At 41.6% G+C, this 16,231-nt stretch overlaps 1 pseudogene; it reads right to left on the bottom strand.

Moving 5' to 3' along the window:
- Nucleotides 1–4,342: 4,342 nt before the first annotated feature.
- LOC129047688 (small ribosomal subunit protein eS24-like) lies at nucleotides 4,343–5,448 on the bottom strand (annotated as a pseudogene).
- Nucleotides 5,449–16,231: the final 10,783 nt, after the last annotated feature.

A 16,231-nucleotide genomic window follows, 5' to 3' on the forward strand; every position in this document is an offset into this window, starting at 1 on the left:
AGGAGGCAGAGGTGGCAGTGAGCCAAGATGGCACCACTGCACTCCAGCCTGAGTGACAGAGCGAGGCTCTGTCTGAAAAAAAAAAAAAAGAAAAAAAAACAAAGTTAACACTTCCTCCATCTCTCCTCTAGGGGAGGCAATTTGTCAAAGATTGTTGCTGGATTTTACACACAGGGAAATCTAAGGAAGGTGTGGAAACCAGACTAGGACTCCAGACTCTGGTCTCCCTGTTTACAGGGTCTTAAATGGGGGAGCCACTTTGGGTTCTTTCCACAAGATTGCTTTGTAAAAAAAAACAAGAAACAAACAAACAAAAAACTCAAAAAAAAGCCCTGATCTAAATATTCACAAGGGACCTTAGGCAATATCTGCAAACAAAAGTGAGTGGTGAGTGGAATCTGTCATCTTTACAACTAAGACAGCTCCAGAGTTGAAGCAAGTGGAAATATCTCTAGAGACAGAGATTTGGGCAGGTTTTGCCAGTTACAAACTATGAGAACTTGGGCAGGTTTACCTCTCTGAGCTTCTGTGACCTTGTAAAATAGGATGCATTGCACTAAACTTTCAGGAGGAGTCCCAGCATCCTCCTGTGCACAAGCCTGGTTTCTTCCCATCATTTTCCTTGTTCTGCCTCTCTCCTCCTCTTAAAGAGTTGAATACATTTGGACCCAGTAGGGGCCTATGTTTGCAAAAGTTCCCCGGTGATTCTCATGCAGCCAGGCTGGCTCTGGCACTGAGTTCTTGGACACTTCTGGAGGCATATTTACTAGTGAGGAAATCACTGTGTGTTAAAGGCATGACTCATCTTCTTTCCTTTCTTCCATGAAGAAAGGTGCATGGGTCGACTGAGCTGGGAGAGTCCACAGTGTCAGCCTCCCCCATGCTTCCCTCCCTCCTTATTCCTTGTGTGCTGTACTTTGTCTTGATTTCCTGTACTGTGCACCAAGCCAGGAGATGGTAAGATCTCAAAAAAATCATTTTTTTGGGAAATGGGATCAAGAGGGTTTTTGTTTGCTGGTTTGTTTGTTTGAGACAGGGTCTGTCACCCAGGCTGGAATGCAGTGGCATGACCTTGGCTCACTGCAGCCTTGACCTTCTGGGCTCAGGTGATCCTCCCACCTCAGCCTCCTGAGTAGCTGGGACTGTAGGTGCATACCACCATGCCTGACTAATTTGTCTATTTTTTGTGGAGATGAGGTTTCACCATGTTGCCTAGGCCGGTCTCAAACTCCTGGGCTCAAGCAGTCCTCCATCCACCTCGGCCTTCCAAAGTGCTGGGATTACACGCATGAGATGCTGTGCCTGGCCAAGGTTTTTTTTTTTTTATTATTATTATGAAAAATTTTCAATATACATAAAAATAGAGAGACTGGTTTAATGAGCTATCATATACCCATCACATAGGTTTAAAAACTATTAACGTTTCCAATACTTACTCCATTTGTTTTTCTGAAGTATTTAAAAAATAGTTTACAGTAGTTATGTCATTGCATCATGATATTCACCCCTACATAATTTACTTTCTCTCTAAAAACTTGAGGGCATTCTTTATATGACCATTATCATACCGAATCAAATTACCAGTAATTCCTTAATATCCTCTAAGATCAAGTTTACACTCAGATGTCTTGTCCTCAAAATGTCAATTGTGATTATTTTTTCTTTGAGCAAAGATAATAAGATCTCAAGATTTAATGACAGAGATTCCACTTTAGCCCTGATGTCTAAGCTCTGTGGTCCATTGTGGCTTTACTTGAAAGTCTCAGGCTAGGCGTGGTGGCTCACACCTGTAATCCCAGCACTTTGGGAGTCCAAGGTTGGTGGATCGTGAAGTCAAGAGCTCAAGACCATCCTGACCAACATGGTGAAACCGTGTCTCTATTAAAAATACAAAAATTAGCCAGGTGTGGTGGCGGGCACGTATAGTCCCAGCTACTCGGGAGGCTGAGGCAGGAGAATCGCTTGAACCCGGGAAGTGGAAGTTGCAGTGAGCTGAGATTGCACCACTGCACACCAGCCTGGGTGGCAAGAATGAGACTCTGGAAAAAAAAAGTCTGTCACTGTGGTCTCATAATAAAACCACACTCCATTTTCCATCTGGCCCCTGCTCCTTAATGTTAGCCCCCTCCTGTGGGGAGGAGGGGGTGACCTTCAGCGCAGGTTCAAGCATTCCCAGGGCTGGCTCTGATCCCGATAAAGCCCATCGTCATGAATGAATGCTTCCCTTGCAGGTTATTCTAAGTATTGTAAATAGTGCATGTGGAGCATCCTCATGATGCCTCGGATGGTAGTGAATATTTATAGATTTATTTAGTGCCTTTTTTTTTAAATGTTTTTCATAGTTACATGTCTCTACAACCCTTAGGAACATCAGAATCATGTGTGTGGGTGCTTATTAAACCAATTCCTGGAACTCACTCCCAGTGACCCCCAGTCTGATGATTAGGGGCTCAGCTAGGACCTATGTTTGCAAATCTCCCAGCTGATCTCATGCAGCCAGCCAGACTCTGGCTCTGGCTCTGGGAGCTGGGTTGGGAACTAGTCTTTGGTGCTATTCTGCTGAAACTTCTTGTTGGGCTCTTTGACTCCGTCTTGTATTGTCATCACTTGCATTCAGGTCTGTTCTTCCCCTGGATTGTAAACTCCTTGATGTCTGGGTCATCTCAGCTCATGAGCTGAGCTTTCAGTGGGTGCTTAGTGTAACAGGTGCTGAATGGAGTCAGGCTCTAGGGAGGCCAGCGTGTGTTGGTAAGTGAGAGACAAAAATCATTTTAAAACGAATCTTTTTGCACTTCAGTTATGTTTACCGTGAGTTAATGTGATTTACTCTAGTGGAAGCCAGTGCAGCTTAAGTGGAGGTGTTGCCCTGAAATGGAGCCAGGTTATGGATCAGCAGAGCTGCCAAAAGCATTTTGGGGGAAATGTTTCTTTGTCACCCTCAATTGATTGAACTCGTTTTCACTCCCGTTTAACACCACGTGGGGGTCATTCTTACTTCTGCGGAGTGGGTATGATCAGATCTTCTGTAAAAGTGTAAGTGAGGAAGCTGGGCACGGTGGCTCACACCTGTAATCTTAGTATTTGGAAGGCTGAGATGGTGCGATCACTTGAGGCCAGGAGTTTAAGACCAGCCTGGCCAACATGGTGAAACCCTGTCTGTACTAAAAATACAAAAATTAGCCAGGCATGATGGTGCATGCCTATAATCCAAGTTACTCGGGAGGCTGAGGCAGGAGATTCACTTGAACCTGGGAGGTGTAGGTTGCAGTGAGCTGAGGTTGCACCACTGCACTGCACTCCAGCCTGGGTGACAGAGCGAGACTCCATCTCAAAAAAAAAAAAAAAAAAGTGTATGTGAGGGAACTGGGATTGAGCTTGGGGATGTTGGGGGATGGAGGTACTTCATCTACTGAACAAAATCCATGGGATACCAATGCTGGAGGAAGAAGCATCATCCTCAGTTTCTACTAACTCAACCACGCATGAGATGGGTACTTGGCGTCCGAGAGAAGAGCCTCTTTGTAGGTCTTCAGCCTTGGTCAAACCATTTCTGAATTCCTCATACACATATAATCAGGTGCTATGAGTGTTAGTTATTGGAGAATCTTTCTGTCATTTCCAGTGCTAGGAAGGATAATACATGTACGGCCAACTTCCTTGAGGGTTCGTTCTTTTGCATCAGGGTGTCTCAAACTCCTGCCCTTAACACACCTGTGAGAAAATCATCGAGGCGGCTTGCTCGCTCTGCTTGCAGACCCTTTAGAATCAGAGTCAGAATCCCTGGGGCTGGAGCCACAAAATGAAATGACATTTCAACAAGTTTGTCATCACATAAGAGAGAATAGGTGAGTATTTGGATACCTATAATACAAAGTAGATTCAAAAAGAATGACTTGATTATTTTAAATGTTGCGTTTTAAAAAATTTAATACAGAAAAGCCTGGGCGCGGTGGCTCACGCCTGTAATCCTAGCACTTTGGGAGGCCAAGGCGGGTGAATCATTTGAGGTCAGAAGTTCAAGACAAGCCTGGCCAACAAGGTGAAACCCCATCTCTACTAAAAATACAAAAATTAGCCAGGCGGTAGTGGTGCGTGCCTGTAATCCCAGCTACGGGGAAGGCTGAGGCAGGAGAATCGCTTAAGCCTGGGAGGCGGAGGTTTGGTGAGCTGAGATCGTACCAGTGCACTCCAATGTGGGTGATGATTGTTTAACCACCACCAAAATGGGTTCTGAGTCCAAATATTAATATGAAGGACATTGGTGACATTGCCTCAAAAAAATTAATGGATACTGAAAAGTATAAAAAGGGAGAGAAGTCACGTCAAATCTCACGATCTCAAGAAATAAACCTCCTTAATATTAAGTGAACAGCATTCCTCGCTATGCACAAAGATGGCTAGAGACATGAACAGACACTTCTGATCACACAAAATGAGATCTTAAAAACAAGATGTAGCAAATTGAATGCTGTGTAAATTTATCAGAAGAAAAAGAAATGGAAGTGAAACTGAAGGAACTGGTCAACTCAGATAAACGTAGTTTTTTTCTTACCAAAAATCAGTTTCTAGAACATCTAAGAAATCAAAGATGATGAAAAACATTAAGATGTTTTATATATATGTAGAAGTCTTTACAGTTGATTGACCATCTCATGAAAAATTTGTACAGTCACTGCAAATAAAGGCATTGCAAAATCTTTACTCCTTTTGCTTTTTGCCAGAACTGACATTGGCCTTTGCAGTCTCTTGACTTCATTCTGCCCTTGCATTCCTTTTGCTGTTTTCTTGAGGTCGTCTTCTTCTCATGCCAGCCGTGTCTTGCAAGTCTATGTTTGAGTTCATTTTTCTTTGCATAATTCAAAGAACCCGATAGCATGCCAAAGCCCATTGTTTAACCACCACCAAAATGGGTTCTGAGTCCAAGTATTAATATGAAGATGACATCCACTGTGGTCTTGTACATTTTGTTGCCTTCCCGGGGTGAAGGACATTGGTGACCATTTGTTTCCTCTGGAGCGGTCGATTTGTCATGAACTTCCTGATCCAGATAGTTACTGTGTCATTCATCATGCTGGTTGATCCTCAGGTAGTTAGGGAGGAAAATAAACAAGAAGTTATATATTTAAAACCACGTTTCAATTTTAGAGCTGATTAATTGACTTAATAAAGGGGATTACCACTCCTATTTCCTACAGTCCCTCCCTTTACCCCTGGAAATTAGTTATTTTTAGGTTGTTTTATGTTGTTAAGGTTGACCACCTTTTCATTCTGTTCTGCAATCATAGTCCTATTTTTAAATGGATTCACCTCTCATCACTAGCCTTTTGTCATGGTCATTCAATTCACAAGCTGCTTGTTTTTTAATTTCTTGGCTGACTAAATTTTATTATGAAGCATTTTTTTTTTTTAAAGAGCTCAGAAATACTGTATTCTCTAAGTTCTTGAACATGTGATAGTGTCTTTTGCCTATTTCGATTGGGCAATAATTTAGCTGGCTATAAAATTCTTAGATTATGCTCTCCCTTAGAAATTATAGGAACCCATCTACTGACGTATTTCATTGTGCTTCCTTTTTTTTTTTTTTTGAGATGGAGTCTTGCTGTGTCACCCAGGCTTGAGTGCAGTGGTGCGATCTCGGCTCACTGCAAGTTCTGCCTCCCGGGTTCACACCATTCTCCTTCCTCAGCCTCCCGAGTATCTGGGACTACAGGCACCCACCTCCATGCCTGGCTAACTTTTTTGTACTTTTAGTAGAGACAGGGTTTCACCGTGTTAGCCAGAATGGTCTCGATCTCCTGACCTCATGATCCACCGGCTTTAGCCTCCCAAAGTGCTGGGATTAGAGGTGTGAGCCACCGTATGAGCCCAGCCTCATTGTGCTTTCTACTAACCCCCTTTCCCTGGCCTCTTCCATCTTGTCTTCTTCTCTCCCAGTAGTTTCTTCATGAAGAGGCCATGTGCTATATTCCATGAGATATTTCACACTCAAAGAAGACTGTTTTATACTCTTTTGATAATTTGTCTGGGAATCACTGTCTTGATTTATAAGGGAGTTTGTAATAAATACAGTAAAAGAGAAACACACAACGTATTTTAAGACATCAGCGAAGGGAGAAAGCAATTCTATTAATATTTGGGGTTAGCAGGGAAGGCTTAGTTAAGAGGCGACATTTGAACTAAGCCTTGAAATAAAGGAACAATTTGGACATGCAGTAATGGGGAGAGAGTAGAAGCGAGGCATGATGGTTGATGTTATGTATCAATTTGACTGGGTTGTGGGGTGCCCAGGTATTTGAATACACATTATTCTGGGTGTGTCTCTGAGGTATTCTGGATGAGGATAACATTTAGTTGGTAGACTGAATAAAGCAGATTGTCCTCCCCAATGTGGGTGAGCCTCATCCAATCCACTGAAGGCCTGAACAAAACAAAAAGGTAGATTCACAGAGAATTTGCTGTCTTTACCTGATTATATTTGAGCTGGGACATCAATCTTCTCCTGACTTTAGATGTGGACTGGAGTTGGAACTATATCGTTGGCTGTCCTGGGTCTCCAGCTTGCTGGCTGCAGACTCCAGGACTCCTTAGCCTCCATAACCATGTGAGCCATCCCTTACAACTAACCATTCTGTCTCTCTCTATGTGTATAGCTCTACCTCTATCTCTCTGCTCTTTCTCCGGAGATGCTAGAGTAATGTACAAGGTTATATTAGAGAAGAGGACGACCCAAGGAAAAGCATGGAGGCAGAGAATTGCAAAGAGGGTTTGGGAAGACTGGCGTCCTGATGGGGAGTTTGGATTTCACTGTGTGTGGCATGGAGAATCCTTGAAAATATTCAAGAGGTGAAAATTGTATTTGTGGAAGAACACCAGGAGTATGTGAAAAGAAAAACACTCACTCCATTTTAACTCCACTGAAGGGGGCATCAAAGGGATGCACTGGGGACATGGGTTGGAGGGTAGTAGAGGCCATATCCGGAGGAACTTTACTTGTAGGCTGAGTCTAAAGTTATCTTTCTGGGGAGTGGGGGATTACAAACCTTTGAGCTCCACACAAGAGATGGTTTTGCTAACAATGGCAGGGCGACGGTGGTGGTGGTGGTGGTGGTGGTGGTGGTAAAGTGGTAGCACGAATTCTAATTGGCCTTCTGCTATTCTAACCAAGGAAGTTGGGGAGTGGACTTTCACTAGAATAATACAGATCTGGGAATCAACTGCATGGAGGAGGTAGTTATAGGTGATGAGATGGCTCAGGGACAAAGTTTGGTAGGAGAAAAGATACTAGGCTGGTACAAAAATAATTGCTATTTTTGCTGTTACTTTTAATAGCAAAATTCGCAATTACATTTGCACCAACCTAATAGGATGCAAACTTCGGAGTCATCTGCATCAGAGGGATTGATGAAGATCAACGAAGTTTGGGAACACAGGAAGGGAGCGGGGAGGGTAATGACTTGAGGGCATAGCAGGTATAATCAAGGTTTTTCTTGTTAGCATATGGAGACTTAAGCATGATTATATGTTAAATGCCTGGCACATACGTGGTGCAAAATATTTATGAGTGAAATGACAAGTGAAGGTGGTGAGTCAGGGGAGTTCCAAGGGAACGGGTGATAAAGGGAGGTCTCAAATGAGGCACAAGTGGAGAAGGTAGCTTGGGAAAGGAGAAGGATGCTTCTCCTTATAAGATGGGAAAGGCAGGGGAAGAAGTTCAAGACCCAGTGATCTAGGGGTGAGATGGAAGTGAGTTGAGAGAACTCAACTCTGGGCTCTGAAACCCCTAGGGATGGGTTTGGGGGGCTTTGAGATACAGAAGAGGTTTAAAGTCAATTGTTCTGGCAAATATGGTTTGGAATTTATTTTTGATGCTTAAAAATATTGCTGAACAGAAGTGAAGTCTACCCTAGAGTTGGATGGTGAGATTATTTAGTGGAACTACCAGATCCATGTTGTGATTCTTTCCAGTATCATTCAGCAGCCCTTGGGCAGTTGCAAGGCAAGTAATCAATGGGGTATGGAGACTTTCTAGGTGGGTGTGGTTGAAGGCAGGGAAGAATGAATTTAGGAGGACATTACAAGAAGAAGGTGACTGTAAGGTCCAGGCTGAGCAGGAAGGTAAAGCAAGAAGGAAACATGAGGTTGTGAAGAGAATTTTAGAGAGATGAGGAGGCAGGAGGGGTGAACAGTTGCAGGATGTAGCTACAGTGGCGATGTTAGATCTTGGGGCCAGAGAGCTTTACAGTGATTATGAAGATCAAAGGGCATTAGAATCAAGCTATAAAGAGCCACTGTTTGATGTTGGGATGTGAGGATGCTGCAGGTGGATGTCTGAACTTTGACGGTGAGAACGTGGTCACCCTGGCCCTGCTGTGTCTTTACTAAGGAGACTGTGCTCTGTTCTTGAAGCCGTTTTTATCACCTGATTAGAGCAGTAGTCCCCAAATGGTGTTCTTTGAACAATGAGTATAAAATGTTCATAGGTCAAGGATAAAATGGAAAAACAGAGAAAATGTCATAGAAATATGCCCATTGGTGAAAGACCACCAGCTGTCCTTTTTGGAGGATCATTCTTTATTCTAAAAATGTATGTATTCTATTCTATTAAAACATTTTTGTATTTGCATTTTTTTCTCTTTTATGAAATGCCATGGGGTAGAAATTTGTAATGTATCCAGTTCTCCTGTCTTCATGCATTGCAGTGTGGTAGGGGAGAGGATGTGGCTAGTACTGGCCAAGAGGCTGGGGGCAGAGGTGCAGTGTGAGACTTCTAGCCTGGAGCATTTAATTCTTAGTACAAGGCTCTCTAGCATTCTTCTGCCTCTGTTCCCTGGTTGGTGATACTCGAGGTAATGCAACCCCCATTAGCCTTAGTCTTAGGGCAAGTTTGATGGAAAACAGAGCACCCCACACCCCTCTGCAGATGTAGCATGAGTGAGAAAAACAACTTCTGATGTTTGAAGTTACTATGATTTAGGAGTTGTTTGTTACTGCAGAAAAACCTAACCTATTCTGACCAATCATGGTGGAATTTCTGTGTGTGTGTGTGTGTGTGTAACTGGTAGTTTAAAAAAGTTCCTTCTTCCCAAAAAGAAAAAAAATAGCAACCTTATGTTGGTTCTCAAATTAAAAAAAATTCTTACTGATTTATAAAATAGAAAAATCTGAGAATCTGTAGCTTAGAGAACTACAGTGTGGGATGTCTGTAAAGACCAGGTTATTTTATCAGCTCCTAACACCCTTTCATAGAAGCTTAGCCAAGACTTGGACTATTTCAGTCTTTCCCATTCCACATTCCATGGATTCTTGAAGAGACATTGATAAAACGGAGCAGCCATGAACCACCCTAACTCAATAATAGTGGCAGAATCCCCCTTTTACTGCAGAATGAGCTTCTTGCTACAGTGACACTTGTACCCCTTAGATATATTCTTTACTAATTATCTTAAAACACGACCGATGCTTTTGCTTTATTTTCCTCCAAATTAAACACCTTAATCACGAGAACCCAGAGAATTGGATTTAGTGTGACTTATTCCAAACTGTCACTAAGAACATAATTAGGTTATATTTTTCTCCAGTTCAAATAAAAGAAAATTCACAATAAAATGCTGATCAATATGTGTAGCTCAGGAGGTAGAGTCTGCTTTGAGATGCAGAAGTGTTTGTTTGTATTTTCTTTTTTTTAGATCTATATTCTTGAGTAAAGAAAAAATCCATCTCTCTTTCCTAGAGGTGAAGACTTTCAGAGCTGGGCTTGGCAACAGCCTGACTATCAGAGGTTGAATTAAACAAATAGATATCTCCCTGGAGTGAATTGTGCATTTCTCCCGTTCGGGGGACTGTGCTTTTATGGTGGAGTTTGCTTTCTGTCTTGGTCTCCAGATGTGTGTATCTGTGGGTGGATGTCTGCATATAAATGGCAGTGTATACCTGTGTGGGTGTGCACAAAATTCCCATGTGAATCTCAACTTTGTGGGGATCTCCAGGTCTTGAGCCCAGCAGATGCCATTTGAAGAAAAATCACTTGAAAATGAGACAGAAAGAATGTAAACCAAATCCTAGCTCTAAAGGCACCAGGCTGATTTAAAAAAAACTCTGGATTTTCTTTGTTTTGGACTCTACCTGCCTCCAAATGACATTTCTGTTTCCTATGAAATGATTAGAATGAAAGAGATCCTGAGCAAGAAAGAGCAGATACTGTGTGATTCTGTGTGTGTCAGGGTTTCAGCTGTGACGCTGCTGACATTTCGGCTCAGCAATTTCTCTGTTGTATGTGTGGGGGTTCCCTGTGCATTTCAGTATGTTGAGGGGCATCCCTGAATCCCAGGACTCACTGGATGCAGTAACACAACTCCCCCCAAGTAGAGACAACCCCCAGTGTCTCCAGATATGGCCTAATGTCCCTAGGGGGCAAAATAACCCCCATCTGAGAACTGCTGCTCTCATAATGTACAATGTCAGGTGAAATAGATGGAGGCTGTTGGTAGTCAGGGATTAGTAGAGATGGAAGAGACCCCAGGAATATCCTGGAAGGGGCTGTAATATTTTATTTCTTGAATTGGATGTCGGTAATATGGAGATGTGTTTTTTTTGTTGTTTGTTTGTTTGTTTGTTTGTTTTTGAGGCAGGATCTTGCTCTGTCACCCAGGCTGGAGCACAGTGGCACCATCATGGCTCACTGCAGACTCTGCCTCCTGGGCTCAAGCATTCCTCCAACCTCAGCCCTCCAGAGTAGATGGAATTACAGGCATGTGCCACCACTGTTGCCTAATTTTTGTATTTATTTAATTTTTGTAGAGAGGGGCATCTCACTATGTTGCTCAGGCTGGTCTCGACCTCCTGGGCTCAAGCAATCTGCTCACCTCAGCCTCCCAAAGTGCCAGGATGACAGGCATGAGCCACTGCGCCTGGCCAGTATGTTCAGTTTGTGAGAAAAGTACTGTGTTGACCTCTTCTATGTGCACAATTCTTTAAGTAATAATTCATTAGAGCATTTAGAAGAATTGGTCATAATAGGAGTGATTTGTAGAGTGATTGGCATGAAAGCTGATCACCTTAATTTGAACTACTCTGAAATGAGCACCAGTGGCCACCAAGAGTAGCCTTCAAGGCGTCATAGCCAAGGAGAAGAGTGTGTTGTGTAAATCTCTGCATAAAGGATTTGCTGGTTACATGGAAGGATGAAGCCTCCTTCTGAGGACAGAGGCAGCAAGGCAAATGGAAGCCCAAAGCATTCAGCTTTCTAAATGGACTTTGCTAAAATCTTTTGGATGACTCATGCTCTTAACATACACCCATATACATATTGTCCATATAAACATTAATTCTGTAACAAGGTCCACACATAAGTGGTTTTTTTTTTTTCTTTTGAGACAGTCTTGCTTTATTGCCCAGGCAAGATTACAGTGGCATAATATTGACTCACTGCACCCTCCGCCTCCTGGGTTGAAGCAATGCTTGTGCCTCAGCCCCCCGAGTAGCTGGGACTACAGGTGCAAACCACCATGCCTGGATAATTTTTGTATTTTTAGTAGAGATGGGGTTTCACCATGTTTACCAGGCTGGGCTCAAACTCCTGGCCTCAAGTGATCTGCCCACCTCAGCCTCCTAAAGTGTTGGGATTACAGGTGTGAGCCACTGCGCCTGGGCCCACACATAAGGTTTGAGTTGAGATAGAGAAACTCTGGCAGGACTGAGGAATTTGGCCACAGTCTCTGGGAAATATGCGCAATTTCTGGAAACTTCTCTACTTCCAGAGTTCCCACTTTCTATCTGTCTCCTATTTATTCAACAAACTTGTATGGAACCCCAGTGTGTCTAGAACTTGCCAGGTGTGGAGGATGAAAAGATGACTGAGATCGGACAAGGTGACTCATTCCTGTAATCCCAGCACTTTGGGAGGCCAAGACAGGCGGATCACTTGAGGTCAGGAGTTGGAGCACAGCCCGGCCAACATGATGAAACGTCTCTACTAAAAATACAAAAATTAGCCAGGCATGGTGTCACGCACATGTAGTCCCAACTACTTGGGAAGCTGAGGCAGGAGAATCACTTGAACCCAGGAGGCAGATGTTGCAGTGAGCTGAGATCACACCACTGCATTCCAGCCTGGGAGACAGACCGAGATTCCATGTCAAAAAAAAAAAAGATGACTGAGATACAGACTCCATCAGAGTTGAGTCTAACACAAATTTGGTAAGAGTCCAAGGTCTGGCTGGGCAAGCACCTTGATCGGCTTCATCCTTCAGCCTCTACTAGAATGAAGAACACTTTTTTCTTTACCCATGAAAATGTTTTCTGCTTCATACCTACAAGTGCAGTTTGCGTTAATTCTGCAAAATTTGCCGTATAACTATGCCCCTGTATTCTTAGCATTTTTCTTTTGAGAGATTTCTCAGCACATCATCTTTGGACTATGTGGAATTGGAAATTTACTTAGAGTCAACAACAAGTACAGGAAAGTCAGTTCTTAGTCAACAGTTAGGTTTTCAAAGACAGTGGATAAAATATAAAATCTAGTACAGTCAAGATCATACGTGCAACTCCCCTCATCATTCATAAAGTTTAGCAGTCAGTCTTACCGTGGCTCACCAGGTCCAATCCACATTTCTTCTGCCACGATTGGAGTAGAGGGTGATTTTTTTATGAGCAACTGATGAAGTCATTTAGAGACCATTTGCATTAGGAGCTCTGTGTACTAGAGAAAATCAATGTGCCCTCATGGCAGCATTTCTGCCTCTCTCCCTCTTTGTTCTTGCCAAGTACCCATAGTTCATTTTCCATAGATTAAAAGAGCCCAAGTTAGGCCTATACATAGGAGTACAATTGCTGGGTCATTTGGCAAGTCGATGTAGAATTGTTTGGGAAGTTGTCAAACTGTTTCTAACAGTGGCTACACCATTTTAATACCTACCAGCAGTGTATGAAGGTTCTAGTTTCTCTGCATCCTCACCAACACTTGTTATTTTCTGTATTTTCTTTGAGATGAAGTCTTGCTCTGTCACCCAGGCTGGAGTGCAGTGGCACAATCTTGGATCACTGCAACCTCTGCCTCCCAGGTTCAAATTACTCTCCTGCCTCAGCCTCCTGAGTAGCTGGGATTATAGGCACCTGCACCCTGGCCTGGATAATTTTTGTATTTTTTTAGTAGAAACAGGGTTTCACCATGTTGGCCAGGCTGGTCTCGAACTGCTCACCTTGTGATCTGCCCACATCGGCCTCCCAAAGAGCTGCGATTATAGGCTTGAGCCACCGCGCTCTGTCTCTTTGCAGTATATTTTTAAATCAGATAGTGTGAGGCTTCTAGTTTGTTCTTTTTTCTCAGTATTGCTTTGGCTATTTGGGGTCTTCTGTGGTTCCACGTGAATTTCAGAGTTTTTTTTTCCTGTTTCTGTGAAAAATATAATTGATAGGGATTATACTGAATATCTAGATTGCTTCGGGTAGTATGCTCATTTTAACAGTATTAGTTATTCCAACCCACGAACATGAGATGCCTTTCCATTTGTTTGTGTCCTTCTCAATTTATTTTATCAGTGTTTTGTGGTTTTCATTGTAGAGGTTTTTTGGGCTTTTTTTCCCCCATCCTTGGTTAAGTTTATTCCTAGGTATTTTACTTTTGTAGCTATTGTAAATAGAATTTCTTCCATGATTTCTATTTTAGCTGATTTGTTACTGGTATATAGAAACATTACTGATTTTTGTCTGTTGGTTTTGTGTCCTGAAGCTTTACTGAATTATACATCCGTTTTTTAAATTTTTTTTTATTTTTTATTTTTTATTTTTAGAGATAGAGTCTCACTCTGTTGCCCAGGCTGGAGTGCAGTGGTGCAATCTTGGCTCACTGCAACCTCCACCACTCCGGTTCAAGGGATTCTCCTGCTTCAGCCTCCCAAGTAGCTGGGATTACAGGCACCTACCACCATGCCTGGCTAATTGTATTTTTAGTAGAGACAAGGTTTCACCTTGTTGGCCTGGTTGATCTCAAACTCCCAACCTCATGTGATCCACCCATCTTGGCCTCCAAAAGTGCTGGGATTACAGGCATGAGCTACCACGCCCAGCCTAATTTATCCATTTGAAGAGTTTTTTGGTGGAGTCTTTAGGTTTTTCTGTTTACAAGTATAAGATTATGTCATCTGCAAAGTGAGACAATTTGACTTCCTCTTGTCCATTTTGGATGCCTTTCATTTCTTTATCTTGTCTGATTACTCTGGCTTGGATGTCCCATACTGTGTTGAATAACAGTGGTGAAAGTGGGCATCCTTGTCTTGTTCCAGTTCTTAGAGGAAAGGCTTTTCAATTTTTCCCAGTGAGTAGGATGTTAGCTCTAGATTTGTCATATATGCCTTTTCTTATGTTGAATTGTTCCTTCTATGCATAATTTGTTGAGAGTTTTCATCATGAAGGAATGGTAAGTTTTACTGAGTGATTTTTCTGCATCTGCTGAGATGACCAGATAGTTTTTGCCATTCATCTTGTTGATGTGATATATCACATGTATTGATTTGTGTATGTTGAGCCGTCTTTGCATTGCTGGGATAAATCCCACTTAATCATGGTATATTATCTTTTTCATTCATCATTAGATTTGGCTTCGTAGTATTATGCTGAGAATTTTTCCATCTATGTTCATTAGGAATATTGTCCTGTAGTTTTCTCTTTTTGTTGTGTCCTTGTCTTGATTGGATATCAGGGTAATGCTGGCCTTATACAATGAGTTAGGAAGAATTTCCTCCTCTTCAATTTTTGGGAATAGTTTGAGAAGAATTGGTGTTTGTTTTTCTTTATAAATTTGGTAGAAATCAGCATAAAAGCCTAGTCTAGGGCCTTTCTCTTTTGAAAGACTTGTTGTTACTGATTCAAACCTGTTATTCATTTTGGGTCAGTTCAGGTTTTCTGTTTCTTCCTAGTTCAATCTTGGTAGGCTGTGTATGTTTGGGAATTTATCCCTTTCCTCTAGGTTTTCTAATTTGTTAGCATATGGTTGTTCATAGTAGCCTCTAATGATCCTTTTTATTTCTTTGGTAATAGTTGTAATGTCTCCTTTTTCATTTCTGATTGTATTTATTTGGATCTCCTTTTCTTTTGGTTAGCCTCACTAGTGGTTTATCAATTTTGCTTAACTTTTCAAAAAACCAACTTTTATCTTGTTGATTCTTTGCATTTCTTTTTTATCTCTGTTGCATTTGGTTCTGCTAAGTTATTTGTTATTTTTTCTTTCTACTAATTTTGTGTTTGGTTTGTTCTTGCTTTTTGAGTTCCTTGAGGTTCATAATTAGGTTGTTTATTTGAAATCTTTCTACTTTTTTGGTGTAGGCCTTTATTGCTGTAAACTTTCGTCTTAGTACTGCTTTTGCTGTATCCCATAGGTTTTGCAAGATGTGTTTCCATTTTCTGCTTAAAAAACATTTTTGATGTCCATCTTAATTTCTTCATTGACCCAATGATCATTCCATAGCACATGTAATGTCCATGTATTTCTACAGTTTCCAAATTTCTTCTTGTTATTTATTTCAAGTTTTATTCCATTGTGGTCTGAGAAGATACTTGATATGATTTTAATTTTTAAAATTTTGTTGAGCCTTGTTCTGTGTCCTAACATATGGTCTATCCTGGAGAATGTTCCATGTGTTGATGAGATGATTGTATATTCTGCTGCTGCTGGATGAAATATTCTGAAAATATCTGTTAGGTCCATTTGTTCCAAAGTGCAGCTTAAATCTCATGTTTCTTTGTTGATTTTATGTCCAGATGAACTGTCCAATGCTGAGAGTAGGATATTGAAGTTCTCAACTATCATTGTATTGGACTCTATCTCTCCCTGTAGATTTAATAATATTTGCTATGTGTGTCTGGATGAGCTTGTGTTGGTTGCATGCATATTTAGAATTATTATACTTTGTTGTGAGTTGATCCCGTTATTACCATATAATGACCTTCTTTGTCCTTTTTCCAGTTTTTTGCTTAAAGTCTGTTTTATCTGATGTAAGTTTAGCTACTCCTGATTACTTTTGATTTCTGTTTGTGTGGTATATCTTTTTCAATCCCTTCACTTTCAGTCTGTGTGTGTCTTTACAAGTGAAGTGAATTTCTTGTAGACGTTGTTGGGTCATTTTTTATCCATTAAGCCTGTCTCTATCTTTTAGGTAGGTAATTTAACCCATATTAGAAGTTATTATTGATAGGTGAGGACTTATTCCTGTCATTTTGTTCATTGTTTTCTGGTTAT

This window comes from Pongo abelii, chromosome 7 (genome assembly GCF_028885655.2).
Source record: "Pongo abelii isolate AG06213 chromosome 7, NHGRI_mPonAbe1-v2.0_pri, whole genome shotgun sequence".
NCBI classification, from domain to species: domain Eukaryota; kingdom Metazoa; phylum Chordata; class Mammalia; order Primates; family Hominidae; genus Pongo; species Pongo abelii.